Raw genomic sequence first — 22129 nt, 5'->3', positions numbered from 1 at the left:
TTCCTTTCCATCTACATGCACACACACACACACACACACTTACTCATACATTTTTACTGGACTGCTTTAGAGTAAATTTCAGACATCATACCTTTTTCCCCTTAACACCCCAGTGTTTTCCTCAGACCAGTAAGATTATCTTACATAAACACAGAACACTGATTAAAATCAGGAAATTAAAATTGATATAATGCTATCTTATAATTCACAGTCATACTAAGTTTTTTTCAATTGTCTTCAAATTCTTTAATGGTTATTTTTCCTCCAGGTTCAGGATTCAGTCCAGGATCACACATTGCAATTGATTGTCACGTCACCTTTGTCTCATTTGTTTGGAATTGTTTCTCAACATTTCTTCATGTTTCTTAATCTTGACATTTTTTACAGAACACAGGAAATAGTTTGTAGAATGAAACTCAGCTTGAGTTTAATTTTTCCTCATGATTAGGTTCAGGTTATATATCGTCAGCAAGAATAGCACAGAAGCAATATGTCCTTCTCAGTGTATCATATCAGGGATGACATTGGTTTGTTCTTTTATTGGTGATTTAAATTTTCATCACCTGGTTAAGGGGGTGTCTAATAGATTTTCCCACCATAAAGTTACTCTATATTCTCTTAGTAATTAACTAATCTGTAAGAAAATATCTTGACACAATCTAAATAGCCTGTTTCCCATAGACGTTTACCCACTAAGTGTCATATTCATTGATGCTTCTTGTCTGGTATTTCTTACATTACTATTACGGTTACAAAATTATTTTTCAACCTTGTAACATTTATGAGTTAGCATTCTCCTAAAAGAGCTTTTTAATTTTTAACCAATTAATTTCAATTTCATTTTTAAATTTGGATGGCCCATAGGCATGCTCTCATAATATTTTTAATTCACTAATATATAAGGTAAAAAACAGGACTTATTCTTAAGATTAAAAAACCTTTGATTTTGTATTTTTAAGATCAAACTCAGTGCTATATGTCTTTGAAGCTTTGTGAGACTTTTCACATTGAGAGACATCAATCTGTTGATTGATCAAAGAATAAAACCCAGTTCAAATAAGAGTTTGTCCACATAGTCTAAAGATAGTTTTACCTTGCCTACCATCAGGGAGCAAGAGTTGCTACTGATACAGTTGAAAATAGTAGAAAGTTGATATTTCCAAGGTAATAGCATAAAACATAATCTCTAATATTTATATTTGCCACAAGGAAATATGTAAACAAAATAACAAGGCTGGTAAAGAAATGTGCATAGATCAGTTCGGAAAATACCATCAAATGGTCTTATCTCCTGAAAGATGCCTGAAGGTCATCCCCCCAAATTAATTTTTGTTACCCTAATAGAGACATTAATTTTATTTGATATACTACATAAAGTTGAAAGTAAGAAGAAAAAAATAACTCAGTAGAATACAACTATAATGTTGGATATTAGATGCAATTTAGCACCAATTAGTTTAGCAAATATTTATGTGGAGTCTTTTATATGCAAGGGCATCCAACCAAGCAAAAACAATAAACTCATGATTTCATCCCCTGAGCATTTCAACTCCCCTAAACTGCTCCAAACACATAGAAGGAATATAAAAAATATTTTTAAGCTTAAAAATGTATAGTCTTAAAAAGACTAATAAAAGTACATCCATATATCAAAACCATAAAATAAATGGAAATTAATGAATGGATTTCAACTTAGTGGTTAAAAGCAGGTAGAGACTTCCATGAGATTAGTTGCTATGAGAAGTACCAGGGAATAAATGCACCCCATATGAAGTGGGGACTATAGCTAGGCTCACTGCCGTAGTTTCAGCCAGCACCCATCTCTCCTGCAGAGGGGCTTTAGCTACTAGATGGCTACTATTAATGCTGCCAGGGCCTATGCCTTATATCAGGCTGCATTCCTGGAAAAATCAGAGAACACAGATATAAACCCCTAAACTAGGAACTGAGTCAAGCCCCCTGCTAGATTGTTAATTTGCAGTATCCTCATAGAAATAAAGATCTGGAGCTCCTCAAAGCCAACCTATGATCTTGTTTTGTACTACAGCACTGGAGACAACCCGAAAAAACAAAAGATTATAAAACAAAGACAAAGAGAAAATTGTGCAAAGGAAAAAGAAGGAGGACAACAAGTGAGGGGTAGAGAAAAGAGGGAAGAAACAAAAATATCAACTTAAAATTAGCCTGCAACCAAAATTTCCAAAATTGAATACCACAGTTTTGGTATTCAATTTTTGTTCATTTAGTTAATGAGCAAAATTAACAGTTGGAAATTAATTCGAGATGAAATAAAACTAACAAAAAAGTAAAGCACTTATAATAAATATGCATAGGATCTTAAATATATAATTGATGAAAAAACTTCTTTTTAATTAAATACATTGTAAGTATTGGTGGAAAACCACAATTTCTATCCTTAAGGAGTTTATGATAAAGATACTATATTACATATATATGAATATACATCATATATTATCTATGATATTTGTAGGCATGTTTATTAAAAGTTGTAATAGTTCCTTCTTTTTTTTAATTTATTTATTATTATTATACTTTAAGTTGTAGAGTACATGTGCATAACGTGCAGGTTTGTTACATGTGTATACTTGTGCCATGTTGGTGTGCTGCACCCATCAACTCGTCATTTACATCAGGTATAACTCCCAATGCAATCCCTCCCCCCTCCCCCCTCCCCATGATAGGCCCCGGTGTGTGATGTTCCCCTTCCTGAGTCCAAGTGATCTCATTGTTCAGTTCCCACCTATGAGTGAGAACATGCGGTGTTTGGTTTTCAGTTCTTGTGATAGTTCTAGAACTAGATGTACCATATGACCCAGCCATCCCATTACTGGGTATATACCCAAAGGATTATAAATTATGCTGCTATAAAGACACATGCACACGTATGTTTATTGCAGCACTATTCACAATAGCAAAGACTTGGAATCAACCCAAATGTCCATCAGTGACAGACTGGATTAAGAAAATGTGGCACATATACACCATGGAATACTATGCAGCCATAAAAAAGGATGAGTTTGTGTCCTTTGTAGGGACATGGATGCAGCTGCAGTTCCTTCTAATATATACCAGCACTTCCATCAGAAAATCTTATTTGCATTCCATTTTATCTTATAGCCCCTACATTCTTTCTTATGTCACTTCCTTCTCTTAGTATACTGCATTTGAGATTCAACCAATATGTTTTTGTACATATTGGTAATAATGCAATTAGTATAAATTCCTTTATATTGCAGATTTCATTATATAGGTATACTAGGTTTTTATTCACACATCAATTCAAGGATGTTTGATTTCCAGGATTTTTTTTTTGATGCCCATATATATCACTATAAACATTTATGTAAAAGTTTTTGAATAAACAGATTTTTATTTCACCTGGCTAAATACTTAGGGGTGAAATTCTAGATTGTATGGTAAGTATATGTATAAAAAACAACCAAACTGTTTTCTAAAGTTGCTATAACATTTGCTTTCCCATCATAAACATAAGAGAGTTCTAGTTGCCAGCACTTGGTATTGTCAGTATTTTGGTTTTTTGTTTGTTAACTGTAGCCATTCTTACAGGTATGCAGTGGTATCTCATTGTGGTTTTAAATCTTTACTGAATGACTAATTACACAGAACAAATTCTCTTGTACTCAGCATCCATACATCTTTTTTCAGGTGTCTTCTTTTGTGAAATCGTTTGTCCACTTTTATCTAGATTTTTATTAAGTTAATGAGATTTAATAGGTGTTTTCTTGCATAGTGAAAATAAATCCTTTGTGAGAGATTTGTTTTGTAAATATTCTTATCTGTGGCATGTCTTTACAGTCTCTTAGCATTATATTTCACAGAGAAAAAGTTTTTAATTTTGATGAAGTCCAATTTATTAATTTTTAAAAATTTAATAAGTCACACTTTTCGTATAGTAACTAAGAAACCTTGCCAAACCCAAAAAGAAGTTTTATAATTTTGGGGTTTTATTTAAGTCTATGATCTAGTTTTAGTTACTTTTTTAATTTCATGGAAGGTATGTGTCAAAGTTCCTCTTTTTTTCTTTGCATGTGGGAGTCCAATTGTCCCAGCACCATTTGTTTTAAGCGATCATTCTTTATCCATTGTAATTGCATTTGAACGTTTGTCAAAATGCAATTGACTGTATATGTGCAGGTATGTTTTTAAAATCTTCTTCTGTTCCATTGATCTAATTGTCTGTCTTGAGGACAATACCACACTCTCTCACTTGTTGTAGCTCTATAGGCTTGAAACCAGGTAGTATTTTTATTTTTAAAGATTGCTTTTGTTATTCTAGTTATTTTGCCTTTCCAAGCAAGTTCTATAATCAGTTTATCTATGATTATATATATGATTTTTTATATATATATATCTATGATTATAGATTTTGATTGTGATTGTTGCATCTCTATATTAATTTAAAAAGTATTGACATCTTCGTATTTACTCCTTCAGTTCATGAACACTGTATATCTCTTCTTTTATTTAGATCTGTTTTGATTTCTTTTGTCAATGTTTTTACTTTTCTGCGCATAGATTCTACACATATTTTTCAGATTTATATTTAACATATTTTATGTTTTGTTATTGTATATCTTTTTATTATAGTTTCTAATTATTAATTTCTAGTGTATAGAATTACAACCGATTTTTGTATACCGGCCTTTTATCACCAAACCTTGCTAGACTCACTAGTTCTAATGTACTTAACTAACCTGTTTTGTAGGTTATTCTTCTGTAGATTCTTCTTTTATAGGTTTCAAATGATTTTTAAAAGATAATCCTATGAACTTCAAATAAAGACAATTTTTATTTTTTCTACTTTTTATTTTGTGTGTCTTTTGATTTGCTATTTTTAGAAAATTTATTGATTGGCTAGAACCCCCAGTTCAATGTTAACTAGAAGTGGTGAGAGCAAACGTCCTTGCATTGTTCCTGATCTTAGAGGCAAAGCATTCTGCTTTCATCATTATGTAGAATGGAAGCTGTAGATTTGCATAGATCCCCTTTATCAGATTGAGGAAGTTTTCTTCCATTCTTCATTTTCAAAGACTTTTTATTATGAATGAATGTTGAATTTTATTAAAACCTTGTTTATCATCTGTTGAAAGAGACCTGTAACGGTTTTCCTTCTTTAGTGATGTGGTTAATTGTGATTGATTTTTCAGTGTTGAAAAAGCCTTGCAGTCTTGGGATAAACCCCACTTGCTCATAATTCATTATCCTTTTTGTATTAATATATTAGTAGATTTGATTTGCTCTCATTTTGTTTAAAAGTTTATATCTACGTGGGCCTGGCGCGGTGGCTCATGCCTGTAATCCCAGCACTTTGGGAGGCCGAGGCGGGCAGATCATGATGTCAGGAGATCGAGACCATCCTGTCTAACATGGTGAAACCCCATCTCTACTAAAAATACAAAAAAGTTAGCCGGGTGTGGTGGCGGGTGCCTGTAGTCCCAGCTACTCGGGAGGCTGAGGCAGGAGAATGGTGTGAACCCGGGAGGCGGAGCTTGCAGTGAGCCGAGGTCGCGCCACTGCACTCCAGCCTGGGCGATAGAGCGAGACTTCGTCTCAAAAAACTAACTGAATAAATAAAAATAAAAACAAATTTTAAAAAAAAAGTTTATATCTACATTCATGAGAAATATTGTTCACTAGTTTTTTCCTATAATATCCTTTTTTGTTTGTTTTAATATCAGGACATCACTGGCCTCATGATATGAATTGTGAAATGTTACTTTGATGGAGATTTTGTAAAATTGGCATTATATCTTCTTAAAAGTGTGGAATAATTAATTGGTATATTCATTGTGCTTGGCATTTTTTTTTCTTGGAAGGATTGTAACTATGAATTCAGTTCCTTTAACATATATCAAAGTAGTCATGCTATCCATTTCTTCTTGATGAAACTTTGGTAGTTTATACCTTTCAAGGAATTTGCCCATTGCATCTAATTGTTTGTAATATTTTATTATTATGATTTTCATGTCTATGTTCTGTAACGATGTTTTGTCTTTCATTTTGATATTGATAATTTGTATCTTCTCTCTTTTTTTGGTTGGTAAGTCTGGCTAGAGGTTTATCACTTTTTTTAAATCTTTACAAAGAACAAAGATTTGGTTTTCAATTACTCTATTGTTTTTTGTCACTTTCAATTTCATTGATTAATGCACCTATATCTATTATACCTCCCTTTCTTTCTAAGGGTTTAATTTGCTTCTCTTTACCAGTTTCTTAAAGTGGAGGCTTAGTTCACTGATCCAAGAGTTTTTTTTTTTTTCCTAATATAAACATTTACTGTTGTACAACTCCCTTTGTACATTTTCCTCTAAGTATTGCTTTAACTGCGTCTCTCCAATTTTGTCGGTGTTTTCATTTTCTTTTAATTTAAAATACTTTCTAATTTTTCATGTGATTTCCTCTTTGACTCATAGGTTATTTAGAAGTGTTTTGTTTGCTTCCAAATATTTAGACATTTTCCAGATATCTTTCTGCTACTTTTTTTTTCCTTAGAGACAGAGTCTTGCTATGTTGCCCGGGCTGGAGTACAGTGGCTATTCACAGGTGCAATTGTAGTGTACTATTGCCCACGACTCGTAGGCTCCAAAAATCCTCCTGCCTCAGCCTCCTCAGTAGCTAGGGACATGCCACTGTGCCTGACTTACTTTTTTTAGTTTAGGATTTTTTTATGGTCTTTGTGTGATTTTTTTATTTGTTTAAATTTGTTATGATTTGATTTATGGCTAGACAATTGTCTAATTCAGTGGATATTTTATGTGTACTTGAAAATAGTTTGTATTCTGCTGTTAGAATATTGTATACATGTTAATTATGTAAAGTTTGTGGATAGTATTGTTTCGGGCTTCTATATCCTTATTGATTTTCTGTCTGTTATATTAATTGCCAAGAGAGGATTGTTGAACTACCCAAGTATAATTATGGATTTATCTATTTCTTTATTCAGTTACATTATTTTTTGCTTCATGTATTATCAAAAACAGTTTTTAGGTTCACAAACACTTAGAATGCTTTTTTTTTTCCTTAGTGAATTTTTTTTTTTTTTTTTTTTTTAAATCACATTGTAATGTTCTTTTTTAGCCCTGGTAATATTCCTTGTCTATGTCACACTGTCTATGGTACTGATGTTTTATAACGTTGGTCTTTATTTTTTTGCTCCTGGAATTAAAACTGAACCTTGGTTTTTATTAAATGAAACAGTAAAAGAACTCAGCAGACTGACTAAGATGAACACCTCAGATGAGGTAACCAAGGTTTATACCAAACTAGTTTGCAACATAGTCAGGGCTAAAATTCATACACTGGGTAATCTGTGGTTCCACCCAAACTAAAATACGTCTGCTGATAAATTTGCTCTGAATAAGCACTGGAGTATCAAGTTCTAAAGGTATCCATGGCTCACACCTGTAATCCCAGCACTTTGCTTGGCCAAGGCAGGCGGATCATGAGGTCAGGAGATAGACACCATCCTGGCCAATGTGGCGAAACTCCATCTCTACTAAAAATACAAAAATTAGCTGGGCATGGTGGAGCATGCCTGTAATCCCAGCTACTCAGGAGGCCAAGGCGAGAAAATCACTTGAACCAGGGAGTCAGAGGCTGCAGTGAGCCAAGATCACACCACTGCACTCCAGCCTGGCCATAGAACAAGGGTTCATCTCAAAAAAATAAAATAAAATAAAATTTAATAAAGGTATACGGTAGAGATTTAAAGTCAGATATCTTGTATCTGAGGTTCTCAGAATGGAGAATTCACTTCTCTTTGGTAACAGATTACAGGGAATAAGTAATTGTGCTGCAGCAAATTGGGCCAAAAATAAGTTATAAAGTCATTTTCCACATTCTCTTTTTAAGATGAAACTGTTGACAAGGAATAGCAATTATCTTCGTGGTATCACTATCACTCTGTTATAACAATGTAACTCTCGGATAAAGCTATTAATAGCTCCAGTTTTTGGTGTAGTTGCTTCATGAATTAGCTATGATTTCTTAGTTTTCCAGGTACTTCAATCAGAAGCGTTCAGTTAAGCACCTCACACATCGTAAGGAGTACGTGCACACATTAATGCACAGTACTTTTACATTGTAATAGGAACTAAACCCTACCTTTCATTACTTATGTAAGAGGACTCATGAATGACAAACACATTTGGCATGAAGTCATTAGTAGCCTGCCCTTTTATTTGTTCTTCCAATAATGTCTTTATTTCTAAACTAATGTGGATAATAAAAACACTAGACTATACATGAAGAAATTATTTTGTTGAAATATCTTTTATCCCTGACTCTTCTATTTCTTCTTATTCACATTGCTATAGGAATACTGACATTTTTATGGCTGTCTTTTTTTAGACACATTTTAAGAATCTGCTCAGAGAGAATTTGATGAAATCTATTTTTGGTCTCAGTAGGAGAATCCTAATTTGCATCTCCTCATGGGTCATCATTGCCTAAATTGATCTACACTGACCTGGTTCATTTTAAATCAATTCAGGGTTCTTCTGTGTGTACACAGAACAAACTACCTGTTCTTCACATGCTATAAAATCAATCCCAAGGAAATTTAAATGATCTGGATGGATTCTTCAAATAAAATTCTACTGTGTTTTTCTGATCAAAATTGAGAGGAGTATTGAGGTAAAACTAAAACACTGAAAAGGATTAACCAACCAGGTAGTCAACAATTGTATCAGTTGTCTGTATACAAAATACATTTTGCCCACCCACTATATAATTATTCTTTTATTATATGAACTGGTCACTATAAAATCAATTTATATAACATTTTGTATTTATTTTATGGACATGGGATATTTTGGGGGCAAGATGAACAATTGTTACTCTACTACAACTGTAAAGATTGCACCTTTTAAAGTCAAGATTCTGTAGCCAGCTTTACTTTAGAAGTAAGATGTGAAAAAACATTCTAAACTGAATAAGGGTCTGTGGTGGTTTTCTTTGCTAGAACATGTTGAGCTATTTAGCTAGTCAACAAAAATAGTAGTTGAACCTTCTCTCAGTATCTTAGCACTTGTTTTTCAACAGATTTTCCATTAAATAAATTGGTGAACTATAAGAAAATAGTTATATTTCTTGTTGTATTTTAAAAAGATATCAGACTTAAAATATATTAAATTTATTGAGCTTGCGAAATACCAGTGTATAAGTGATGTTCATAAATACCTATGATACTAATAAATAATAAATGCCACAAGAAAAGTAAAGGGCTATAAGAGTTTTTAGAAGAGAAAGAAAGCTTCTTGCTGGAAGAAATTAGTAAAGGTTTAATTGATAGTAAGGCAACTGAGTTAAACTTTAAGGGGAAAATAGGTTTTGAACAGGTTTTGAACATGAAAACATTAAAAAAAATCCTTTTGGCCGGTGGGGGAGTGGCTCACACCTGTAATCCCAGCACTTTGGGAGGCTGAGGCGGGCAGATCACGAGGTCAGGAGATTGAGACCATCCTGGCCAACACGGTGAAACCCCGTCTATACTAAAAATACAAAAAATAAGCTGGGCGTGGTGGCAGGCTACTGTTGTCCCAGCTACTCGGGAGGCTGAAGCAGGAGAATGGCATGAACTCGGGAGATGGAGCTTGCAGTGAGCCGAGATAGTGCCACTGCACTCCAGCCTGGATGACAGAGCAAGACCCCATCTCAAAAAAAAAAAAAAAAAAATTCCTTCTATTAAAAAGAATAGTATAAACAAAATCATTAAAGCAAACGATTTTGGAAATGTTTTAAAAACAATGACTAGAAGATTAAGGCATTAAATGTAAAAGTTGAAGTGAAATAGGAAGACTCACAGGACAATGATGACTCTTGCAAACCAACCTAAGACTTTGAGCTTTTCTTTCTTTAGCAAAGAGATGGCATCGAAGTTTTAGAGCTGTTGAAATATTTCCTAGAATAACAGGATTCATTAAAAACAGCAACATCTAAAAGGCATATTTTCAGGGAGTATTTAATTTCAGGCATATATGCTAGGTTCTGGAGATAAAATAAAATATTCTTGCTCCCAAGGAATTTAGGGTTTAAAGAAAGAGATAGATGCACAAACAAAAAGCATACAAATTAAATGCCAACTGCTTCTGTAATACAGATGGATACAGGGTGCTAGGGAAACAGGGAAGATGATATATCAAGGTAATAGTAGCTCCAGAAACAAGTAAGTCCTGAACCAGCAGTGGCTTGATACAATAAGCATTTATTTTGTGTTCCATCACAGCCAAATGTGGTGTTCCTTCTGAGATGACCTACCATGTGGTCATTTAGTGACCCAGGTTCTTTTCTTAGTGACCCAGGATCTTTCCTTGGAAGGCCTAGAGGACAGTAGCTCCACTGTCCTCTTGGAAGGCCTAGAGTAGTCCCACTGTCCTCTTGGCCTTCCAAGTATTTTCCCTGGGTGAGGCATACATGCCTAATTAACTTAGAAGTTTCACACTTATTCCTTTGATGAGAACTAGTAGAACTAGAAAAGTGTCCCAGCTTTGTGTCCAGGAAAGACACAATAAAGATTCTGATGAACATATTGCAATCTCTGCTCCAAGAACATATCTAACTGTGGGGTGGGTACATCCAAGAGTGCTGGAAAGCACTGGTACAGTTGTATGTGGCTGTTTACATCCAGCGTCTGTTCTGATTCATTAGAATCTACCTGACACCTGTTTTGATTCATGTCATTCAGTTGTTAAATATTTTCATTAATTTCCACAGTTTACCTGCATTCATGCTAAACCTACAACAGGAAGAGTGAATCCAGGGGCTCTATTTTGGCATAAATTAACTGGCAATAGTTAATAAGATGAAAAAAATGGAGATTTGAAGATAATGAGATAATTTAGGAGGTTATATTTCAAAAGTACAGGTGAGAGAGATGAAACTTGGACAGTAGGTAGTAGAGATGAAAAGAAAAGAAAAGAAACAAGCAGGTAAAATCTGAAAACACAGCTCCAGGCAGCTATTTGGATGTGAAAAGCAAGAGACAGGGAAAAGCTAAAAAATAATTGCATTAGTCCATTCTCATACTGCTATAAAGAACTACCTGAGACTGGGTATTTTATTAAGAAAAGAGGATTAATTGATTCACAGTTCTACAGACTATAAAGGAAGTATGGCTGTGATGCCTCGGGAAACTTATGATTATGGTGGAAGGGTGAAGGGGAAGCAAGCACGTTTTCCACATGGCAGCAGGAGAGAGAAAGCAGAGGGAAGTGCCACACATTTTTAACCATCAGATTTCACGAGAACTCACTATCACAAGAACCAAAAGGGGGAAATATGCCCCATGATCCAATTACCTCCCTCCAGGTCCCTTACCCAACATTGGGAGTTACAATTTAACATGAGATTTGAGTGGGGACACAGAGCCAAGTTGTATCAATAATCATGATAAATAAATAAATGCCAGAGATGTTGAGCCTTGGTAATTCAGAGGTTCATAGTACTTTTATCAAAATAGGGAACAGAGAAAAAGAACACATTTTAGAAGAAACCATTAGATTCTTAGCTTTTGGAAGGTAGGAATCTGCTTTGTAGATCCACAATCTGATACAGAGCCGAGTATACTCCATAGTCATTCGTAGGTACTCCATAGTTATTCATTTAATTAATGACTAATGAAACCAAATTACTTCAGTTTTAGATACACTGAGTTTTTGGTGTCACTAAGACATTTGTGTAGAGATGTCCAGAAAGTAATTGTGAAGGTAGAATCAGGGTAAAGAAGAAATAAAAACCTCCTAGAGAAAGGTAGTAATTAAATCCACATAATTACAAGAACAAATATACTGAGAAAAAAAAGTCCCAGCAAATAGAGAAGGAATTCTTTAAAGGGATGATTGGACAGGTGATACAGAAACTTTAAGAGCTAAAAAGCAACCATTTTATTTCAGAATTATGGTATATGTTTCTTTTATTTTATAGATGGTTTTCTTTCATTCATTCACCTTTTTTCTTTCTGAATCGTTATGGGTGTGAATATGTAACAGCATGTACCATGAAAGTACACATTGTCTGTAATCCATCTTAAGATCATTGTTAAACTTGGCATATTTCCTTCATGTCATTCTAGGTGTATATTTTAAAAAGTCAATGAAGAATGTATCATTTATTAAAATATACCATTTTTCAATATAAAATTATCCTCTTTGAACTGTTTGATGATTTTGCCTTAAATTCTACTTTGTCTGAAAATAGAGTTGCAACTCTTGATAGTTTAATTTTTGGAGTTTCCTAACAACCATTTTAATTTCCTTTCTTTATTAATATCATTTTGTTTCAACAGACTCATGTAAGCTACATAATATCACTTTGATTTGCTTTAATTTTACTTTAGTTTTTCCTTTGCCTTCTATGGACTTCATAACACTTTTAGTCACACTTTCTATCTTTTTGTTTTGTATTGTCTTGTTTTTACTGTGTATTTTCTCTACTTAAAGTATGTTTTTCTTCTTTTGATGTACCCCAATGATTTGGAAGTCATATATCCTGTTTTTAATTCTTATAATGATCATATTCAGATTTCTCAGAAAAACCCTTGTATATCAAAAGTTTTCAAAAGTCAGTAATAAAATATATATTTTGCATCCCTTCCTCCTTTTGATACTTTCCTCATTCCATGTGAGAGGGGGAATGTATTACATTTTTACTTCTTTTTCACTTCGTCTTCTCACATTTTAAAACTATAATGTATATGTTAAGACCCATATTAATATTATTAATTTATGTTAAGCATTTATTATTTTCTCTTTAAGCAACATTCTGTTGTTATTCAGTTTTGTAAGCAAATTTAAAATAATCATCTAGAGTCAAATTTATGTTTAATGTAATTGAGTGTTCACTGCTAGTCTTTGTAGAACTATTGGCTAGATGTTAGTTTCTGGAACTGCATGACAGATTGTTGCTCTCAAAGGGCTTAGGGTCTAATGGCTTTCTGCCACTACTATTACTCTTTCTTATTCTGTTTTTTGGTTAAAAGTACTATTAAACTTTGAGTTACCTCCATTCTTAATCTCTTAGTTTAAGTACTTTATGCGAAGTATAAGGAGGGTAATTTATTCTAAGTTCTCGAAAATATAAAATTTCTTGGGAGCAAAAATTAATTCTTTTGTGATTTTATAAAGCAAGGGAGAGATCTAAGGCAGATTTTACTACTCTTTATTTAAGTAAACTAATATTTACTAATATTTGCTCATTTTTCTGTCCCAATATTTGTAGCATATCGCTTTTGTTTTTATAGTTTATTTTTTCTTTAGAATTCAGTTTTTGCACTAGTATAGTAAGTCATTTCAATATACATATTTAAGTCATTTTTCAGCTCTATAAGTTTCCTGTGGTCATCTTTGAATACTTCTTCAATTACAATTTTTGAGGGTTTGTTAATTCATAATTATTGGGTTGAATAACATATTTTTATACAATTTTAATCTCTTCTCTCTTCATTTTCACTTTACAATTTCCTCTGAACTTTGGAAATTATCTTGAATTGGTAATCCATGTCACTGATTTATGTTTTATAATGTCTTTTCTGTTTGTCTTTAACTGCTTTTACTACGATACTTTCACTTCTGCCATCCTTCTTCATTTCAAATCTTTTTTCCCCTGACTTTTCTATTCTTGAGACTTTCAGCCCCTATTTTATAAATATTATAACATACATTCTTTTGTGTATACCAAGTAATTTTCTGTACCTTATTTCCAGTTTCTGCAGCAAATAATTTTTAAAAGTTTATTTTATTCTGGATATATGGAATGATGTATCATTCTTCTTTCCTTGCAATAATTTAGAGGTTATTTATAGGTTTTCTTCTACTTACCATGTATTAAAAATATCTCTATATAGGACTGGCATTTGTCAACAGATAAGATTTACAAATTGTGCTCGTGTCCCTCTCTCTACATTTGTGCACTAGTTTAGGCCCCTACTCAGATCTGCAGCTAGGTGGCACAGTGATAACCACAGTGCCTAACCTGATTCCTAGTCTCTGATAGACTTTTATGCAATGTGGCTGTGCTGAAATATAAGGAGATGGGTTTCTATCCCCTCTTCCCCTCAGTAGAAATTCATTTGTTTTAAGAGGCAATATAATGTCTACCAATCAACTTTCTCCTATATCCTTTTAAAATTATTTTGCATGACCTGCAAAAGCTAGTTATAAATATATACATATATGTATATGTGTGTGTGTGTGTGTATATATATATGGCAAAAGTAGTACCTATGTTGCTGGCGCCTGCGTCACCTTGGGAGCACAGTTACAGAGGGAGGCCTGCCTGCTTTCATATGAGCATTTTCACCTATTTTTATTTAAAGAGTACGAGGGTCCTTAATTCCATTTTTAACTCTCGCTCCACTGACTCATAGGTTACTAAAGATCACCACATAGAAAATAGAGATTCTGAGTTATACCCGGAATTTTTTCAGGATCCTCAACCATATTAAAATGAATGAGAATGAGAGTGCTATTACGGGGATACCACAAACCCAACATAGCAGATTTCAAAAGAATGAATATTTTCCAGATTTTGTTCCTATTATTAGCAATAAATAATTTCTAATGTACCTCACAATTATGGAAATATGTCAGCCTGTCAAAACTTCATAGTTAAGAACTTCTGGAATAAAACAGTGGTGGTATATTAACATTTAGGAATTCTTAGTGGTTTAGACTGAAACCTAAAGTCTTATATTATTATATCTTCTAACTAGCAACAGTGGAGTCACTGAGAGGCTGAAAACAGAGGAACAAGAACATGGTCTCTTATATAACCCTGTTTCCCCAACCCCAAATCTGTATAGTTGCTATGGCAAGCAATTGCTTCTCTGGTAAGGCAACTCTTCCAGTCTTTCATAATTGCTGCCACCATTCTATTCCAGTAGATCCAGAAATGGTCCCATATCTCTAAGTATTTCTTGTTCAATCTGCACAGCTGTCAGAACAATAATTTTGAAGCAGAATTCTGATCATTTCATTTTACTGCTTAAAAGCCTTCAAAGACAGCAAGGATGTTGCACTGAATGAAGGTAAAGACTTCATATTGAACAGTCAGATTCAGAGCCCCTACTCTGTGTTTCTGTCACTTCCACATTCACTCCTGCCCTCCTCTCCTTAAAGGTCAGAGGCCAGTGACACATTCCGGGCAGGAGATTGTCTGATGTCTTTGTTCCAGACAAGAAAAAAGGCCTATAGATGCTGACAATAGAGAGTTCTTCCAAGGAAATGGCTTCACCCCTATGGTAGGCAGCCTCTAAGATGGCCTCCAATGATCCTAGCCTCTGATATCTCTGCCCCTGTGTAATCTCTTTCTTTGAATGTGGCCTGAACTTAGTGATTCATTTCTAATGAATAGAATATGGCAGAAGTGATGAGATACCACTTCCCAAGCCAGGTTGCAAAAAGATTGTAGCTTCTCTCTTAGGGACCTTCTTTGACTTTCTCATTCACTCACTCTGAAAGAAACCAGTTGTCATGTTGAACTGCTCTGATGAGGAGCTCAAATAGCAAAAAACTGATGTATTTGATCACCAGCCAGCCAAAACATGAGGCATGTCAATAATCATGTGAATTAGCTTGTAAGTAACTGTTCCCACAGTTGAACTTTGATGTCTGAAGCCTCTGACAACACCCTGATTTCAACCTTTTGAGAGACCCTGTGCCAGAGACCATGCCCAAAAAAACTGAAATGGTAAACGTTTGTTGTTTTAAGTTGTTAATTATGGGGTAATTTATTATGTAGCAATATATAACTAATATAATCACTACCCAGCCACTCCATGATGAAGGCCATTATTCAACATGCCCCAGAAACCCATAGACTCCAATCGACTTTGTATTATTTTGTTCTTAAACATAAATAACTGGGAAAAGGAGTGTGAGGAAAATTTGGTGGGGTTGTGGGGAATGTGATGGTTATGTTCATTTCCTTGAATATAATGATGGTTTCATAGGCATATATATGTCATAAATATTAAGTTATATATTTTAAACATATGTAATTTATTATGTTAATTAGACCTTAACAAAGCTGTTAAAATATTAATGAAGAGATAAGACTCATCAAATATTTGAAAAACAAAAGACTCCAACATAATAGACAGGGATCCAAATAAATAAAATGCAGAAGGCAATCAGAAAAATTTGAAACAGTGCAGAAGGACAGAAAAAATGTCCAAAAAACTCTAAAATTATTATTCTCTAAGAAATAAATGAAAAATTTTTCATCCATGAAAAATGAAGGCTATAGAAAAGAATAGCATATGAATAAGAAAGAAAGAGTTCCTAGACATTAAAAAACACAATAGTGGAAGTTGAAAATTCAACAGAAGGTTTAGAAGATAAAATTGAAGAAATTTCCCAGGAAGTAAAATAAAGACAAAGTGGAGGAAAATGGGAACAAGAAGATAACAAAATGAGAAGTATAGTCCAGACATCTACATTAGAATTAAGGGAATTTCAGAAAAAAAATAAAGAAGCAAAAGAAGCTTACTTATCAATTAATTTATTTTCTAATTTGAAGAACTAAATACAAATTTACACATTTAAATGGTCCAAATTGTGCTCAAAAATAAATTTTAAAAGACCAACTATAAGGCACTTCATATTAGTTATCCAGTGCTATGTAACAAATGACCACACAATGTGGCAACTAAAAACAACATTTAAGGGGTGGAGCAAGATGGCAGAATAGAAGCCTACACTGTTCACCATCCCCCACAGGAATACCAAATTTAAATAACTGTCACAGAAAAGCATCATCACAAGAACCAAAAACCAGGTGAACAATCATAGTACTTGGTTTTAAATTCATATCACTGAAAGAGGCATTGAAGAAGGCAGGAGAAACAGTCTTGAATTGCTGACACCATCCCTCCCCAACCCCCTAGCTGTGGCTACATGGTACAGAGTCTGTACACTTGTGGGAGGGAGAACTCAGTGACTGGGGGACTTTACGTTGAACTCAGTGCAGCCCTGTCACAGTGGAGAGCAAAGTCATGCTCAGCCAGCACCCACACATGGAAGGAGAATTTGGATCAGCCCTAGCTAGAGGGAAATCACCCATCTCAGAGGTAAGAAACCTTGCCATCAGGGGCTGAAGTGCTCTAGAGTTCTAGGTAAACTTGAAAGATAGCCTAGGACACAAGGACTGCAATTCCTAGGTATCTCCTAGTTTTGGGCTAGGCTCAGAGCCAGTGAACTAGGGCGGCATATGACCTAGGGAGATACCAGCCAGGGCAACTAAGGGAGTGCTTGCATCACCCCTTTCCCAACCCCAGGCAGCATGTCTCTCAGTAACAAAAACAATTCCTTCTTTCTATTTAAGGAGAAGAGAGCAATACGAAAAGAGGAATTTGTCTTGCATCTTGCATACCAGCTCAGCCACAGTAGCACAGGGTACTGGGCAGAGTCATGAGACTCCCATTTGAGGCCCTAGCCCATGATGACATTTCTACACACATCCTTGGCCAAAAGTGACTCCACTGTCTTAAAGGGAAGGACCCAGTCCTAGCAGGATTAATCACCTGCTTATTTCTCTGATGACCAGTGATGATGAGCATTTTTCATATGTCTGTTGGCTGTATGAATGTCTCTTTGAGAAATGTCTGTTCATATCCTTTGCCCACTTTTTGATGTGGGTTGTTTGTTTTTTTTCTTGTAAATTTGTTTGAGTTCTTGTGGTGTTCTAGATATTGTAGCCCCTTTGTCAGATGAGTAGATTGCAAAAATTTTCCCATTCTGTAGGTTACACTCTGATGGTAGTTTTTCACAGCAGAAGCTCTTTAGTTTAATGAGATCCCATTTGTCAATTTTGGCTTTTACGTCGTTGTTTTGGTGTTTTTTAGACATGAAGTTCCTTTGCCCATGCCTATGTCCTGAATGGTACTACCTATAGGTTTTCCTCTAGGGTTTTTATGGTATTAGGTTCAACATTTAAGTCTCTAATCCATCTTGAATTAATTTTCGTGATAAGGAGTAAGGAAAGGATCCAGTTTCAGCTTTCTACTCTATGGCTTGAAATTTTTAATTTTTCCCAGCACCATTTATTAAATAGGGAATCCTTTCCCCATTTCTTGTTTCTGTCAGGTTTTGTCAAAGATCAGATGGCTGTAAATGTGTGGTATTATTTCAGAGGACTCTGTTCTGTTCCATTGGTCTATATCTCTGTTTTGGTACCAGTACCATGCTGTTTTGTTACTGTAGCCTTGTAGTATAGCTTGAAGCAAATCAAAACCACAGTGAGATACCATCTCACACCAGTTAGAATGACATCATTAAAAAGTCAGGAAAACAACAGGTGCTGGAGAGGATGTGGAGAAATAGGAACACTTTACACTGTTGGTGGATTGTAAACTAGTTCAACCATTATGGATACCAGTATGGTGATTCCTCAAGGATCTAGAACTAGATGTACCATATGACCCAGCCATCCCATTACTGGTATATACCTAAAGGATTATAAATCATGCTGCTATAAAATATCAATACGCACACTATGTTTATTGCAGCAATTATTCACAATAGCAAAGACTTGAATCAACCCAAATGTCCATCAGTGACAGACTGGATTAGAAAATGTGGCACATATACACCATGGAATACTATGCAGCCATAAAAAGGATGAGTTTGTGTCCTTTGTGGACATGGATGCAACTGAAGCCATCATTCTGTAGCAAACTATCACAAGAACAGAAACTAAACACCAAGACAAGTTCTCACTCATAGGTGGGAACTGAACAATGAGATCATTTTGACCTCGGAAAGGGGAACATCACACACCGGGGCCTATCATGGGAGGGGGAGGGATTGCACTGAGTTATACCTGATGTAAATGACAAGTTGATGGGTGCTGACGAGTTGATGGGTGCAGCACAGCAGCATGGCACAAGTATACATATGTAACAAACCTGCACATTATGCACATGTACCCTAGAACTTAAAGTATAATAATAATAAAAAATAAATAAATTTAAAAAAAAATCACCTGCTTATTAAAGAGCCGTTGGGGCCTGAGTAACCAATAGTGATATCCAGGTAGTACGCCATAGGCTGTTGGCTCTGAGATAAGTTGACTTCAGATGTGACCCAGAGTATTCCCAGCTATGGTGGCTATGCTGAAAGACTCCTTCTATTTGAGAAAAGCAGAGGGAAAGGTGATGAGGACTTTGTCTTGCACCTTGGGTACCAGCTTGGCAACAGTGGAGTAGAGTAACAAGCAGGCTCTTGGTGTCCCCAAGTCCAGACCTAGGCTATTGTACAGCATTTATGGACTTGTCCTGGGCCAGAGGGGAGCCCACTGCACTGAGAGATGAGTCTGAGGCCTGGAAGAATTCACCACAAGCTGACTGAAGAGCCTTGGTCTTTACATCAACATCAGTGGTGGCCTGGCACAATTCCCCGTGGGCCAGTGGTAGTAGTTGCCATAAGGAGAGGCTCCTCAGCCTGTGGAAAGAAGGAAAGAACATGAAAGGCTTTGCATTGTAGTCTGAGTGCCAGCTTGGCTACAGTGGAATAGAATATCGGTAAACTTCTAAGGTTTTTTCCTCCAATCTCTGGCTTCCAGAGAGCATCTCTAGACCTTCCCAGGAGCTGGGGGAGCACAATGTCCTGAAGGGAAGGACACAAACCTTGCTGGCATTACCACTTGCTGATCATAGAGCCCTAGGGCCTTGAATGAACATAGGTGGTAGTCAGGCAGTGGTTACAGTATACCTTGGGTGGGACCCAGTGCTGTGCTGGCATCAGGTTGACCCAGCATAGTCCCAGTGGTGGTGAACACAAGGGTGCTTATATTACCACACCCCTGGTTCCAGGTGCCTTAGCACAGAGAGAGAGCCTCCATTTGTTTGGAAGAAAGTAAGGAGAAGATAATCATGCCTGGTAATCCAGAGGTCATCTGGATCTTATCCAAGACAATCAAGGAGGTACTTTTACAGATCTAGAAAAATCACAGTGCTATTGGGCTTGGGATTCAAATCCCTTTGAATACCTGGAAAGCCTTCTCCAGAAGGATGACCACAAGAAAGCCCAGACTGTGAAGAATACATTAAATACCCAACTTTCCAATTCCCAGACACCAGTGAACATCTACAAGCATCAAGATCATTCAGGAAACTGTGACTTTAGCAAGCAAACTTAAATAAGTTACTAAGGACAAATTCTGAAGAAACAGAGATATGTGACCTTTCAGACAGAGAATTAAAAATAACTGTGCTGAGGACCTCAAAGAAATTCAAGATAACAGAGAGAAGGAATTCAGAATTCTATCAGATACGTTTAACAAACAGATTCAAATTATTTTTTTTAATCAAGCAGAAATGCTGAACTTGATCAATTCAATTCACATACTGAAGAATGCATCAGAGTCTCTTAATAACAGAATTGATCAAGCAGAAGGAAGAATTAGTGAGCTTGAAAACAGACTATTTGAAAATCAGTGATGAGAGGATACAAAAGAATACAAGAATAAAAGAAAATGAAGCACACCTACAAGATGTAGGAAAGAACCTCAAAAGGGGAAATCTAAGAGTTATTGGCCTTAAACAGAAAGTAGAGAAAGAGATAGGGGTAGAAAGTATATTCAGAGTTATATCACAGAACTTCCCAAACCTAGAGAAGATATCAGCATTCAATTAAAAGAAGGCAATATAACACCAAGAAATTTAACCCAAAGAGACTCCCTCAAGGCATTTAATAACCAAACTCCTGAAGGTCAAGAATAATGAAAGTATCCTAAAAGCAGGAAGAGAGAAGAAACAACATACAATGGAGCCCCAATACATCTGGCTACAGACTTTTCAGTGGAAACCTTAAGGCCAGGAGAGAGTGGCATGAAATGTTTAAAGTGCTAAAGGAAAAAAAAAAAGCTACTGATAACCTTTTACTCTAATACAGTATATCTAGTAAAAATATCTTTCAAACATGGAGGAAAAATGAGGACCATCCCAGTAAAACTGGGATAGTTATTTATTTAGTTATAAATTTAGTTATTTGTAAACTGTTAGACTGAGAACCTCAGCACCTCTCTAGCTGTTAGCCAAAGTCCATCCTCATTCCATTGCTTGTAGGCTTCTCCATTATGGCAACTCAATTGATCACAGCATAAAAGCCAAGAAGGAAAACCAGTTAGCTAATAAGACAAGTCACAATTATAGAAACACTATACTATCATCTTTGTCATAGTCTATAGTCTTCTAACAAACAGGTTAGAAGCAAGTCCTTAGGCCAGCCCATACTCAGGGGAAAGGACCTACACAAGGGCATGAGTTCCAGGACGCAGGGATTACTGGTGCCATCATGGAAATCTGTCTCCACACACCTCATTGTGAACATGGAAAAACTAGGAAAAAGGAAACTTGAAACTTCCTGAGACAGAGAACATTAGCAATCATAGAACATTTCATGTGTTTCTTCACTTTCCTGGAAGACTTCCTTGCAATTATGTTGGAGTAGTGGTTCTCAACCATGGGTAATTTTGTCTCTCAAGGGACCTTGTCAATAGAAAAAGCTTCGGTTATCATAGTAGGGGATGTTACTGACATCTAGTGGGCAGAGGCCAGAGCTGTTGCTAAATATCTCACAAGGTACAGGACAGTCCCCACAACAAAGCAATATCTAAGCCCAAATATCAATATGGTCAAGAACCAGAAACCCTGGATCCAGAAACTTGCATTTTTTAGCAAGTACCATGAACAGAAGTGACATACCTGTGTCAAAGCAGGTAGGAGCCAGTGAATCTTTTCCACATCTTCCTTCCTCAGTCAAAATGACCTTAAAAACCACATGTTGAGATGGCAGTATTACAAAATAGAAAGAGCCTAGATTCCTAGGTCATCAATCAGATGGAGGCAAGCTTCTATTGAACTGAATCAGACATGTGAGCAAGAAGCAAACATATGCTTTGTTGACATTTCAGCATTTGTCTGTTGAGAAAATTAGCAATAAATAAGTGGATGAAACTATAAACACCTGAAAATCAGGATGGCATTGGACACAAAAGCAGCACCGGAGGCAAGAAGACAGTGCATAGGTTTCCTCAATACACTGAGGAAGAGTAACATCCACCATATAATTATAAATATCCCTTGTTCTTC

The 22129-nt window shown here is 35.5% G+C and overlaps 1 protein-coding gene and 1 long non-coding RNA gene across 7 annotated transcripts in view; one reads left to right on the top strand and one right to left on the bottom strand.

Annotated features, from left to right (window-relative positions):
• Nucleotides 1–22129, top strand: part of TMEM232 (transmembrane protein 232) — a 311652-nt gene that overhangs the window by 268995 nt on the left and 20528 nt on the right. The window lies entirely within an intron of this gene.
• Nucleotides 18947–22129, bottom strand: part of LOC108586370 — a 264725-nt gene continuing 261542 nt past the window's right edge. Inside the window, exon 4 of the long non-coding RNA XR_002522683.2 lies at nucleotides 18947–19478. This is a non-coding gene — a long non-coding RNA (uncharacterized LOC108586370). The remainder of the gene's footprint in view (nucleotides 19479–22129) is intronic.

This window comes from Papio anubis, chromosome 5 (assembly GCF_008728515.1).
Source record: "Papio anubis isolate 15944 chromosome 5, Panubis1.0, whole genome shotgun sequence".
Taxonomy (NCBI): domain Eukaryota; kingdom Metazoa; phylum Chordata; class Mammalia; order Primates; family Cercopithecidae; genus Papio; species Papio anubis.
The sequence above is the reverse complement of the archived record's forward strand: the minus strand, read 5'-3'. Positions and strand labels throughout refer to the sequence as shown.